The sequence below is a fragment of the Lepidothrix coronata genome, unplaced genomic scaffold, assembly GCF_001604755.1.
Source record: "Lepidothrix coronata isolate B3197 unplaced genomic scaffold, Lepidothrix_coronata-1.0 Scaffold148, whole genome shotgun sequence".
Lineage (NCBI taxonomy): Eukaryota > Metazoa > Chordata > Aves > Passeriformes > Pipridae > Lepidothrix > Lepidothrix coronata.
The window spans coordinates 2,237,961-2,249,841 of NW_016690328.1; the positions used below are offsets into that span (position 1 = coordinate 2,237,961).

Consider the following 11,881-nt stretch of genomic DNA (forward strand, 5'->3'; position numbering starts at 1 on the left):
TAAAAAATGTAACCTGATTTTAATCTATAATTCTTTACTACAAGGTAAGTGTCCTAGAAACTAGAAACAATATTAGGCTATAAAGGATTGAAGTGAAGCTTTTTTTTTTTAATTTATGGAGAAATGCTTTAGGTTGCAGTACTTTAGAATAAGCGGTTGGATAAATTTGTTTTTCGAGCTACTAGTCAAATATTGCATTTATTTCAATCCACTAGTGAGTCTTGTTTTATGTGATTTATCTGTCTAGTTTATAACACATGACTACATATGAATAAACCACGATACCAATAGCCTTAGATGATAATGGGGGGTGTGATGAGGTTTAGAGTAGGCGTAGCCAGTGTTAAACTTTGTGGCAAGTCCTGTCATTAGCTTTCCAATAAACTGTTTACAGTGTTAACAGTATCTGGTATTACCTTTATCAAATCCAGGAACTCATTTTCTCAATCAGACATCATAAAGTATTACATGACACTGAATGGAAATACCAGGCTGACCGTGGTTCCATGAGGGAATAAATCAACCATGTGTGTGCACTGTATAATTGTATATACCATATTTGTATATTATATGTTTGCTTGCTCTTATCTGTGCAGTTGTGCCTTACAGCTTGCTCGGCTGTGGCCAAACAGAAGCACTCAACCAACTAGAAAACAATGTTCAGTGAATACTATTTACAACATCATTAAAAAATTTCAAGGTTGGCACCTTGAATGAAACACCCATATTTTTATATTTTATATGAGAAAAGGGCATTATAGTTTCAGCTTGTGAACAAATCCTTTCATGCAGTCTTCCTGCAGTCAAAAATGTATTTTCATATTAAATTGCTATTTGGTTTATTTTGAATCAACAAAGGAGTGAATAATCAGTGCAGTTAGTGCCATGGGAGATGCTGATGGGTTATGCCTCCATGTTTTCCTGGAAATTTTCCTTCTCAGAGCTCATCGTGGATCTATTGGTGGCATAGTTAAAATAGACATTAAAAAGCTCCAAATAGCTTTTCTGATCGACCTGACTTGCTAAATAAAACACAAGCAACTTCATCTAGGAATTGTTTGTAATGTCCATAACTTGTTTTGAGGTTTTGTGGTTTGGGTAAGTTGAGATTTAGAGACTTAAATCATTTGTACTGGCAACATTGGTTCTGTCACTGTCTGCCTTAAACTCAAACTTGCATCCTGCTTTGCATGGAGATGATCCCGTTTTTTAAGTGTCCTGTCCTTTTTTGTTGGCTTTGTTTGTGCTGGATGATAAATGCATGTCTGGCTAAGCTGACTTTACCTTACCATAGGGTAAGGTCAGACAGTATAAATAAACCATCCTCTTAATTACTGAGCACTCTACCAGTTTACATTTCTTTTGTGAGCTTTTCTAGCTGTTTCCTCCAGATAATTGAGAAATATCTCTTCCCTTCCTTCCCTAACCCCAGTGATCAAAATAACGGTTGGGATTTGGGGGAAGGGAAGGAGAGAGATCTCACTTCCAAAAAAGCTGCAAATCGACAAGAGTGATGCCAAAGGCTGTGGGGATGCAGATGATGTTCCATGCCATAGAGATAAGAAATGGAGGAGGCTGTTAAAAATATTAGTGCTTTGGGAGCTAATTGAAATTTTTCGTGCTCGACTCACATTCCCTCAGCAGGGGAATAAACAATGTTGGATTCACTGAAGGGTTAAAGTTATTCACGGGTGACTTATCTGGCCTGTTTGGTAATTACCTCTTACATGGGTCTGTTTACCTTTATCAACCTCAACATCTGTCTGCCTCAGCATGAGCTATATTTATTCCTCACTGGAGGGGGTTGCAATATTACCATCGAACTGCTGTAATATTCCCTTTGCATCTTGTTCTGGTAAAAGCAACGTTCAGTTTCTATGAGATTAAATTGGCTCAAGCAACTATATTTGAGAAGTGGCACCTGGGGAAGTGTGGTGACTCAACCAACTTTATTTATAATAAATTGAAGAACAAGAAGCCTTTTGGGCATCCAAAAAAAACCCCAAAACCTCCTCACAGAGTGTGCTGAATATTAACAATTAAACTTTACAGTGTGTTCTGTACCTCAGAGAAAACTTTGGTCACTGGAATCATTTGAGATTCTTATCAGATGCCGCCATGAAAACCTTGGGCACCTTAGTCTGGTGTAACACACTTTCTGCTTGCAGGTGTTTGACTTCCTTTGCAGTTTTTGGAGCCTGGATCAGAGAGGTAGTTATGATTTGGCAGATGAACAACCAAATTTCATCAGCTGAAGGAGATATGGTCCTTTGGATGATCCTTTTCCAATTCAGTGGTGGTTGAATTCTCATTGTGTTTAAATTTCCTGAAGTTCTCAAATCTTAACAGAAGAACTAAAGGCACCACTGAAAGCTGCTTGAATCAATGGATACTGTGGAGAGGTTATGAAGTGCCTGAGTTGCTGTACCCATACCAAAAGAAGTTCTGATTTCTGACTTCAATCATTGTTTTTATTGCTGTGTTTAGGTCAGAAATAAATGCAGCTACAAACCTATAACAGCCTTGTAGTCATAACTGGGCTTTAGTAGCTTAGCAACAAGAACAAGCCAAATATATATTACATGTTGTTTTTAATGCTAACTTGCTCTTTGGTTTCTTAGTGCCTGCATCTTAAGAATTCAAAATGAAGCAGCAAACTTTTTGGGAAGAATTCAGAGGATGTAAGAATATGCCAAATATGGGAAGTGGCAGCCTCAGTCCAGATGAAATTATGTTAGTTCACACTTTCAGAAGTTATAATCTCTCAAAATCTTCATTAACCTTTCTGAGACTTGTTCAATGAGCAGTTTGTCCCAGCCAGCGTTAAAACTTTACCAGAAGATAAACCTTCAGCACTCGAGGTTTACTTGTTCACCAGCCCAAGGGTTTTGAGGGACTGATTCCGTGTTACCCTTGGATATACTCTGTGCATTAACTCTGCTGTTTGCTTCCCCTCCACATAAACTACTACAAATTCCATAGGAGCAGGATGAGGCCTTTGTCTTCTGAAACATCTGGTACTTAGTGCTGCTTATCTGTGAGAGGGAATTAAAATCCCTGCTATTGTTTATAAATGACAGTGTATTTTCTTCCATCATTGAACTTGGCTTCTAAGGATTAAATCTCTAAAACTACTTTCAGTTCATAAGTTCATGGAAGATTTGGATACATGATAAAATTATTTTGGAAGGGATTTTCCTTGAATAAAAGCAAAAGGAAGGGAAACTGATGACTGGTGTGGTGTAAACTTGGAGAAACTGTTATCTTTTTGAAGAAACTGGTTCAATGAAATCACAGTACATGATTTCTGTTAATAACACTTTAAACCATTAATAAATAATTTGGTAATTTCATATTATTTCCATTGTAATTCAAACAAAATTGGGGTTGTAATGCAAGCAGTAAATCCCTTTTAGTTCTTCTGAAAGGTGGGATTCATGTGCCTGTTTCATTAGGACTGTGGAAGAAAAAAATCTGTATGTTGTGACTTGGGGTGGCTGCTGCTTTCAGCATGAAAACCTCACTGTCTGACTAATGAGTAGTGGTGGCTGTAAACATGAAGTTTCACGTTTTATATTTAATATGATAAAAGCTTTGTCAAGCCTTTACTGTTGCTTCAAAGGCTCTTTCAATGCTATTGAGTGTTTTATGAATAGTTAATAGGCACAGAAGCGACTGTCAGCACCAGAGCTGTTCCTCATTCCCCTGCATAAATTAAATATATTACACCAGTGCTTTTAAAAAGAAACCATGTACATTTACATTGTTTCATGAGGAAACATAAGGTAAATCAGTTTACATGTGCTGCTTACCTTTATAGTGTCACTTAAATTTAGGGATGTTTCCCTGGTGTGGTACAGGAATAGCTGTGGGTTTTCTGCATTTCAAATCTGGGTGCCTACATGTGATGGCATTACTTTGTTTTGCTGTGAGAGTTAATGGGTTCTTGTAGTGAACATAGGCCAGTCTAGCATTAAATATTGAAGTTGGTCATTTTAAGCTTAACCCTGAGCATGGTGGTGTTTTTAGGCAATAACACTAAGGAATAGCATTGCTGCAAACTGTGTATTTCAGTGCTAATTAATAGATTTTACTAAGGAGAAAGGCTGAGCTAAGCAGAGCAAAATAACATAGATTATTTTTGTTTGGAAAAGAAATTATTTCTTTCATTAGGTCCTTTTAAATCAACAAGATACTATAGTTGCTCCTATCTCATATATGTAGGAAAGCTGCTCAGGGATTTGGGCTGTTATTTTACAGCTAAAGCATTTAGATATAATGTCTCAGAAAAAAAATAATTATCTAATATTCAGAATTCACCTAGCCTGAAGCTTAACAGACCGTGCTTAAAGGGTCTTGAAAATCTAGTTCATGTGAAATTGCCAGTATGGAAAAAGTGTATTAAGCAATAATTCAAAGTGCTGATTCTGAGAAATCTCTATGGTAGCTGAGAACTCATTATGCTGAAGAGGTTGAATATTACAGAGTGAACTCTTTTAGTGTGAGGTGGTGACTGTCCCCATTGAAATTTACTGTTGATACCTGCCTGAGAAGAATGGGTGTAGGTAGAGGGGAGATTATGGAGATGTATTTAGAAACCAAGCATGAAATAGTACGGATAAATCAGCTCCTAGGTCTGTTTCTTCAAAGGAATTAAGGTATCAACTGCTGACTCAATTCGGTGTGGAAGGGGGATAGTCTTCCTTAGGCTAAGCCTGAGATCAAAGGAAATCTAAAATCCTTAAAGATCTGGTGGGGCAGGCGGGAACAAAGGGATTGGATGGGCTGTTAGAGGCTGCCTATAATTCAAGTGTAAAAGGGCTGAGTGGCTGGAAAACCTCTCAAAGATGGAGGAAGCTCTTCAACACAAAGCAGCACTGAGCCTATTTCAGCTCAGCTCAAGTAGTCGAGTTTATTCCTCATCCCTGCCAGAGGTTACATTAAGGTTATATGTATTTATAACTGTCTTTCTACAAAGCTGCATCTTCCATTGCAGCTGTGGCTTACCTTACCTTGTCTTACCAGGAAGAAACTGAGTTGCTGTAACCTGCTCTTTGACTCCCAAAGTTAAATTCCTGTTCAGTCCAGCTGCATCTGGGTTGCATTTGATGCCAAGAGTGAACTGCAGGATCTGAAATCCTCCTGGGAAGAATAAGTGGCTTGAGAGCTGACCTGTCCCAAGAGGGGACTGTAACATGGCTCACCTAAGGGCAAGAATTGAATATACAGTGGGTCCAGAAAACCTGGAATAACCAACAATTAAATACATTTTTCAACCTTGTTAGCTTTGCAGTTAGTCTATAAGATCATGTCCAGTTTGTATTCAGATCTCATGTGGTGAAATGCATAAGACTGCAAATATTGTGCCTGAGGCACCTGTAAATTGCTCTGTAAAACCTCCCCACCCATCATTTTTTACTTATTCACTAATTTTATGCCCACCATAAAGGGGTTGTGTAAGACTAATTTTACTGTCCTTTTTTGTTTTTTACCAAAAAGCATGTCAGGCTTTCATATCATGTATGACTCTTACATAAAATATGTTTTGACCTCGAAGTAATAGCAGCACAGATTTTGAACACAGATAGCCCTAAGTGGAAGGTTTGGTTAAAGATCTGTTTAAAGCACCTGTAAAAGAAAGGTGCTGTGAAACTATTCAGATTTTTAATCCTGAGGGCAGTTGGGAGCATGTGCTTTATTTTCATAGCAAGGCAAACACCACGTGGTCTGGCAGTTGTGCAACAGCCGTTACTGACAGCTTTTTTTAATATATAATGTTCTGTTTTTCTTTAAGTAACACTGAATTTGGCCTTCAGAGGCACCACTGATAACACACAGCAGGTTTTGAGCTGGGCTAACGTGAGGATTTGGGCTGGCTGTAGGGTCATACAGACTGTGGGACTTTGGATGAAAAGCCTTTCTAGGAGAGGGAAGTTGAGTGCAAACGACTTCAGAGGCTTCTCCCATAGCACGAAATATTCCTTAGCAGTAGGTGACTTTTTTGTTCCCTTTTTTTTCTTTTTTTTGGCTGAATAAGGTCTGCTGGAGAAGCTACTTCTAAAATAAGGTTCATGCTTACTACAGTGCTGTTTTTTCCCCTTCCAAATCTTTAACAAAAGTCCTTGATCTTTTAAGTGTGTACAATGGGAACGTTAATGCTTTTTTTTTCCCCCTAGTGTAGAGTGCTCACAGTGAAAAGTGTGTGAACACTTTTTTCTATCCTCAGAAGTTTTCCTTTAAAGGAGCGCATGACCAATATATGACACAGGAAACACTTAACAGGTCTGAGACCTGTGGACTGATAGAAGCAGGACACGCTCCAAGGCAAAGCAAACTGTATAAAAACAGAGACTGTTAGCAAAGGATGGGGGTTTAAAAGCAGATTTTTTATTTCATTGTCTGTTCTTCAGTCTGTGATTTGTCAGAAGAGCTTGAGGCCTCCAAAAATAATCACTCTCTGAAAAGGAAATGCACATTTCTATCCTTATGTATCTTCCTCTTCCTACCAATAAGTCTTCCCTGTCCAGCATGCTGCTTCCTTTTTGTCTGGAGTAGCCAAGGTTTAGGAGAGACCAAACTGTTTGGAATGACTTAGGTGTGCATACTTTGAGATCTGTGTTCTCCTCTTTTCCCAAATCCCTCCTCTCCTGCCCCAAGGAGATCCAGTAAAGCAGCAGAAATAAGGACTAATTAATAACACTGCTACAAGCTAATACTGGTGAACTGGTTATGGACTATATTAAAATACTTTTTTATTTTAATTTGCATATCAGCCAATAGCTTTTTTTTTTCACTCTATTGTAAACATGCTTTTGACTTCTCTTTTACCCTTGGGTCACTGAACTGACTTGAAATTCTTTCCTCCCACACGCAGTGGACCCACCTTTTTTCAGTCAAGGCAAGCCAGTAGGTTTTCTGCTGCTTTCAAGGGCAGTTCTAGAGTGGAAATGGGCACAGATGGGAGTCAAGGAACTGCAGGATCCTTGGATTTTTACTAAGATTTCCTTTGAGTAGTAGGGAAAGGATGGGAGAAGTAGGGACAGACTTTGACCGCCTGGAAATGTGCTAAAATTGAATGATTTAAACACAAGTTATGCAACCTTTTTCTGAGCCTACACCCATCCTCTTAGTCTGCTTTCCATCCACATCTCTTTGTACTCCTGTCTCAAGACCCTGACCTAGAGCAGGATGTCAGTGAAGCTGTGAATGCATCTGCACGAGTTTTTCTGCTCAGAGTTTGAGTTTGACCCTCGATTCTGCCCGAGAGGTAACTTTGCCGTAGAAATAACACAAGAAATTATAGTGCTTCCATGCTCCCTATTACAAAGTAATTGCCACCAGGGCAGTTTTCCAGCAGGCAATTACCTGTTCTTTACTATAAAAAGAAACCTTTCAGCTCTTGGATGGGGTTCTGGTGGCGGAGACTTGCAGATGCAGAGCTGAGCTTTGGGTGCCCAACATTGGAACTTGCAGCTCCAAGACTCAAATAAATGGGTGTCTGTTGAACATGGATTGTGAAACAGGTTATGAAAAGGGAATGGCTGAGAACTCCTCTGTGAACAGGAGTCTTACTTTCCAAGGAAATAAAATTAAAGCCACTTTGGAAATGAAATGAAAAGAATGTCAACAGGCTGCTGCCAACTCCTGTAATGCTTTAATAAAGGATTGTCAGAGCTGCAGCCCTGTGAGCTATGTTCTCCTCAGTCTCCTGTGTGCTTATTGCAACAGTCATTCTCTTGTGATGCCCCGTTGGGATCCCCTTTAATAATCCTCTTTTCACCAAACAACAGTTGAGGAATTTTCAGATATGCTTCCTGCAGGCTGTTTTGCAAGAAATTATTGGAAATGTTTTGTGCTACTGATTCAGTTTGATGATAAAATTAATACAAGTCCATTTTAACTAAAGAGGGGAAACTCATGTCATAGAGTGTGTTTACATTGGCTTGGATAAATCCCCTATAGCTCATGTCACTCCATAAACATATTCCCCTGTCTGAAGTCTTGAGTGATTGGGTACAAAGCTGCACAGGTGCAGATTTTTCCACAAATAGATAAACCAACACTGTATTAACACTTGGTGATCTTTAGTTGGAGTCTCAAGGTGGATTTTTTTGCAGTGTAGTAGGTGCAGAGTTTATACAGAAATAAATTGAATTTAAGAGGATTTCATCAGACAAGGGAGTATAACCGGGCCATAATCAGAATGGCCTGGAACCCTAAACTCTGCAAAGAGTAGATGGCAAAGGGGAGGGAAGGTCTTTTATTTGGTGGCAGTGCTGGGCAGGGAGTGGCTGGGGAGAGCACTGGAATACTTAGAGAATGCTGTTCAACCTGGTAGGTGATTCCAGCTGTGCTTTGAAACTGAGGAGAGATTTGAGTCTTTTGCTTATTGTCACGCCTCATTTGGGGGAACAGCACTAATCCCCATTCCCACTGCTGGGGAGGATGTCCAGCAAAGAGGGTATCCCCCTTCCAGCAGCTGTCCTTGGAAACTGTTCCACTTTGTATAAAACAGCATCAAAGTTCATGAAAGCAGGTTTTCTAAATAGCTGCTGTCCCTGTTTGTGGTGAATCCCAATGTGAAGTAGGTGCTTTATGAAGTTGTTCCAGCCTTGAAATGCCCTTGGTCCATGTGCTGCTCTGAAAAATAAAGATTTGGATGCTTGAACCCCTTTTGAGCCTGGGTAAACAGAAGGATTTGAGTCTGAGTTTCTGTTATTTATAGGGAATGGTGACTCCTGGATTCCCGGGCAGATGGAGCTCGTTAGCCCTGTGAGGCAATCCATCTAAGAGAAGGTCACTCTAAACAAACCTACGTTCTGGGGACCTCACTGCCACTGTCCAAGCTTGCTTGGCCCCGGCAGATGAACCTCAGGATTAAAGGGTGGGCTCAGTTCAGCGCACGCTGTGTCTCACCTAAAAAATCCACTGCGCAGGCTCGAAGGGTTAATGACCTTTCCCAAATCTTCGCTCGCGAAGACTGGCCATTATATTTATTATTGACTCCTGGATGACAGTTCTCTGCAGCAAAGTTAGGGGCCATCTCACCAGGCTTTTAGGGTGAGGACAGAACTTCCACACTCAGTTCCAGAAGCCTTCACACACTTCCAGAGCAGACTACTTTTGCCTATGGAGGTGCTGATATGAAGAATGGTGAAGAGAAAGGCTCCATCGCTGCAGTGGCCTGGTTCTGTCCTTGGTGTCAGCTCTGTCTTTGGCAAGTGTCCCACCACGAGGCACTGCAATTGCCTTTAATATGCTGATACATTTTGTATAAATTCTGCTCACATCATCTTAACCTTGAATTTCTCTCCTCCCCTGGATCCCACTGTCTGTTCTTTCTGGCTCAAGCGATAAACTGGGCTGGATCGTTTTCTATGTGTTCTCATGTATAGACTGTATAAAAACATGAATTTCCTCCTTTTATCAGTTGTGCTGCTCTGTAAACAATGGTCTTTCAATAATTCAGTCTATCAGAATTGAGGTCCCCCCCCAGATAATCTGCAAATTCCAAAAATATCCTGCTGGCTTTAAATGAGCTCGTGATCTGGAAGTGTTTTAATACCTCTTACAAATGTTATATCTGGACACTTCTGGAAAGTGTTTCTTTGGAGAGTGGAGATCAAGTTCATGCCCTTCAGAGTTCATGTAGGTGGCAGGAAAATAAATATTAAATTACATATTCCAGAACTAGTATTAAACTTTGATACTCTAGGAGAAATCTTAACAAATCTAAGCCCAGCAAAGCGCCTTGGGTATTCAGATAAATGATTGTTTACCGGGGTTAATTACTTGTAGTGGAGACAGTTGCAGCATTCACTGTTTTCTTTGCCTGATTTGGAAAGTCAGGCATAGTGTCCTACCAAGCCAGACATTTTCTGGCAAAGAAGAGTCATTACAGGCATATCTGCTGTCCTACATGGCCTGCATCAGGTGACTTCAGAATGATTGTTTATCGTACTCAGATGCAAATTAAACAATTGATGCGGCGATGGGAGGTCGCTGCAGCCTTGGAAATGTCTGAACTGCCGTTTTATTCCACAGAAATGAAGAGCAGATGCTTCATACTCTGCTCCTTTTTTCTCCCTTTGAGTCATTATTCTGTAAAACTTCACGAAAATAGGTTTCTGGTTGCTAGATTTTGGTGTCAGCTTATCACCTCTGTGGAGGTTCTGCACTACATCTGCCTTTTAAGAAAATCTGCTTATACAAAGAGGTTTTTCAGTAAGGGATATAGGCCTGATATTAGTGCCTTTGCAACACAGAATCCCAGATTGATTTGGGTTGGAAGGGACCTTCAAGACCATCTCATTCCAACACCCCTGCCATGGGCAGGGACACCTTCCACTAGATCAGGTTGCTCCAAGCTCCATCCAAACTGGCCTTGAACACTTCCAGGGATGGGGCATCCACAGCTTCTCTGGGCAACCTGTGCTGGGGCCTCACCACCCTCACAAGTAAAGAATTTCTTCCTAACATCAAACCTAAAACTACCCTCTTACACAAACTAAGTGATGCTTTCTTAATACCGACTTTAAATAAGAGCAGAATGAAACTTTGTCATCGGTCTGAAATAAAAATTGAACTTGAATTTTTTTCCTCTTCTTTCCTTTACAACAAACAGAAGTGTGCCAGAAACACAGTTTTCAAACCCAGACAGGGTAACATCTCAGAGGTCATCACTAGGACCTGTGGAGAGCAGCAGTGTTGACACTCCTTCCCCGGGGACTTTGGGTCCGCCCAGTACAGACACCCTGTAACTGTGGAGAAGCTCACGGAGTGCATGGGGGAGCTTCTAGGATATTTGGGGACAGCATGAGAAAGTCAGATTATGTATCAGTTGAAAAGCTGAGGGTGGCTTTTTCTCTGTAATTTAATTAAGGAATAGTTTAACAAGTGCTCCCCCTTCTCTGAGTTAGTCAAAGTCATGGGTCATAAATCTTGTGCCAAGGACTCCATTGGTTTGGATCACAGCGTGTGCCAGAGGTTATGGAGATAAATGAAGAGGAAGGTTATTTTTCTGCACTGTGTTTTCTTACCCTGTTGACATGGAAAATGTCTTTAAATGTTTTTAAGCTGTAACCTTCAGGAGAGGAGTTTGGTACAACTTTCCCTTCATCAGATATGAAAGGATCGCCAAATTCAATCTTGAAAATTATTGCAGTTTCAATCCTAAAAAGTATTCAGGTTCTTTGTCACATGACTGGATAATGCTGTGTTGCTGACTACACCTGTAACCTATAGAACTTATATATATATATGTATATATATTATGTGACATATATTTAACATATATAATAATATATACATATGTAATAATATATACATGTATATATAATATATAACTCATTCCATTCTTTTGTAAGTTCAAATGACAAGAAAAAGGTTACTAGCAGAGTGATGTAAATGAAAACTGCTTTTCACAATGGGATAAAAACGCTTGTATGGTTGTTGGAAAAGAGTTCTGTTCTGCTTTGTCCCCAGTGGGGCCTAACTCTCATAATTTGCACATTTGGAAAGGAAATGTTTGCTGTCTTATTGGCTAGTGTGCTCTGCTTGTTTGACTTCAGATTTTATTACTATCAATTCCAGTTATCTGGTGCAAAGTGACTCCATGGATCTCATTATCCTTCACATAGAAATACCAGTTGTATAATTTTTTGAAACGGCTCAGTGAGAGTGGAGGAGCCACTTCTCTGGGACACAGTGAATGAGTTATTTGGAGTGATGCCTGAGACTCTGCTCTAGTTACCAAAATTTCCCATGTATGTAACTTTGTAGTATGACCCTGCAAGCTCAAAATACTAAGATCAAGGGTTTTATTTAACTAGAGTTTAGAAGACTTCAATGTGAAAGCAGCTCTGCTTTTAAATCTCTCCTA

At 39.9% G+C, this 11,881-nt stretch overlaps 1 protein-coding gene across 8 annotated transcripts in view; it reads left to right on the forward strand.

Annotated features, from left to right (window-relative positions):
- The window catches only part of SLC45A4 (solute carrier family 45 member 4), an 87,270-nt gene that overhangs the window by 50,355 nt on the left and 25,034 nt on the right, over positions 1-11,881 (forward strand). The gene's annotated exons all lie outside the window — the stretch shown is intronic.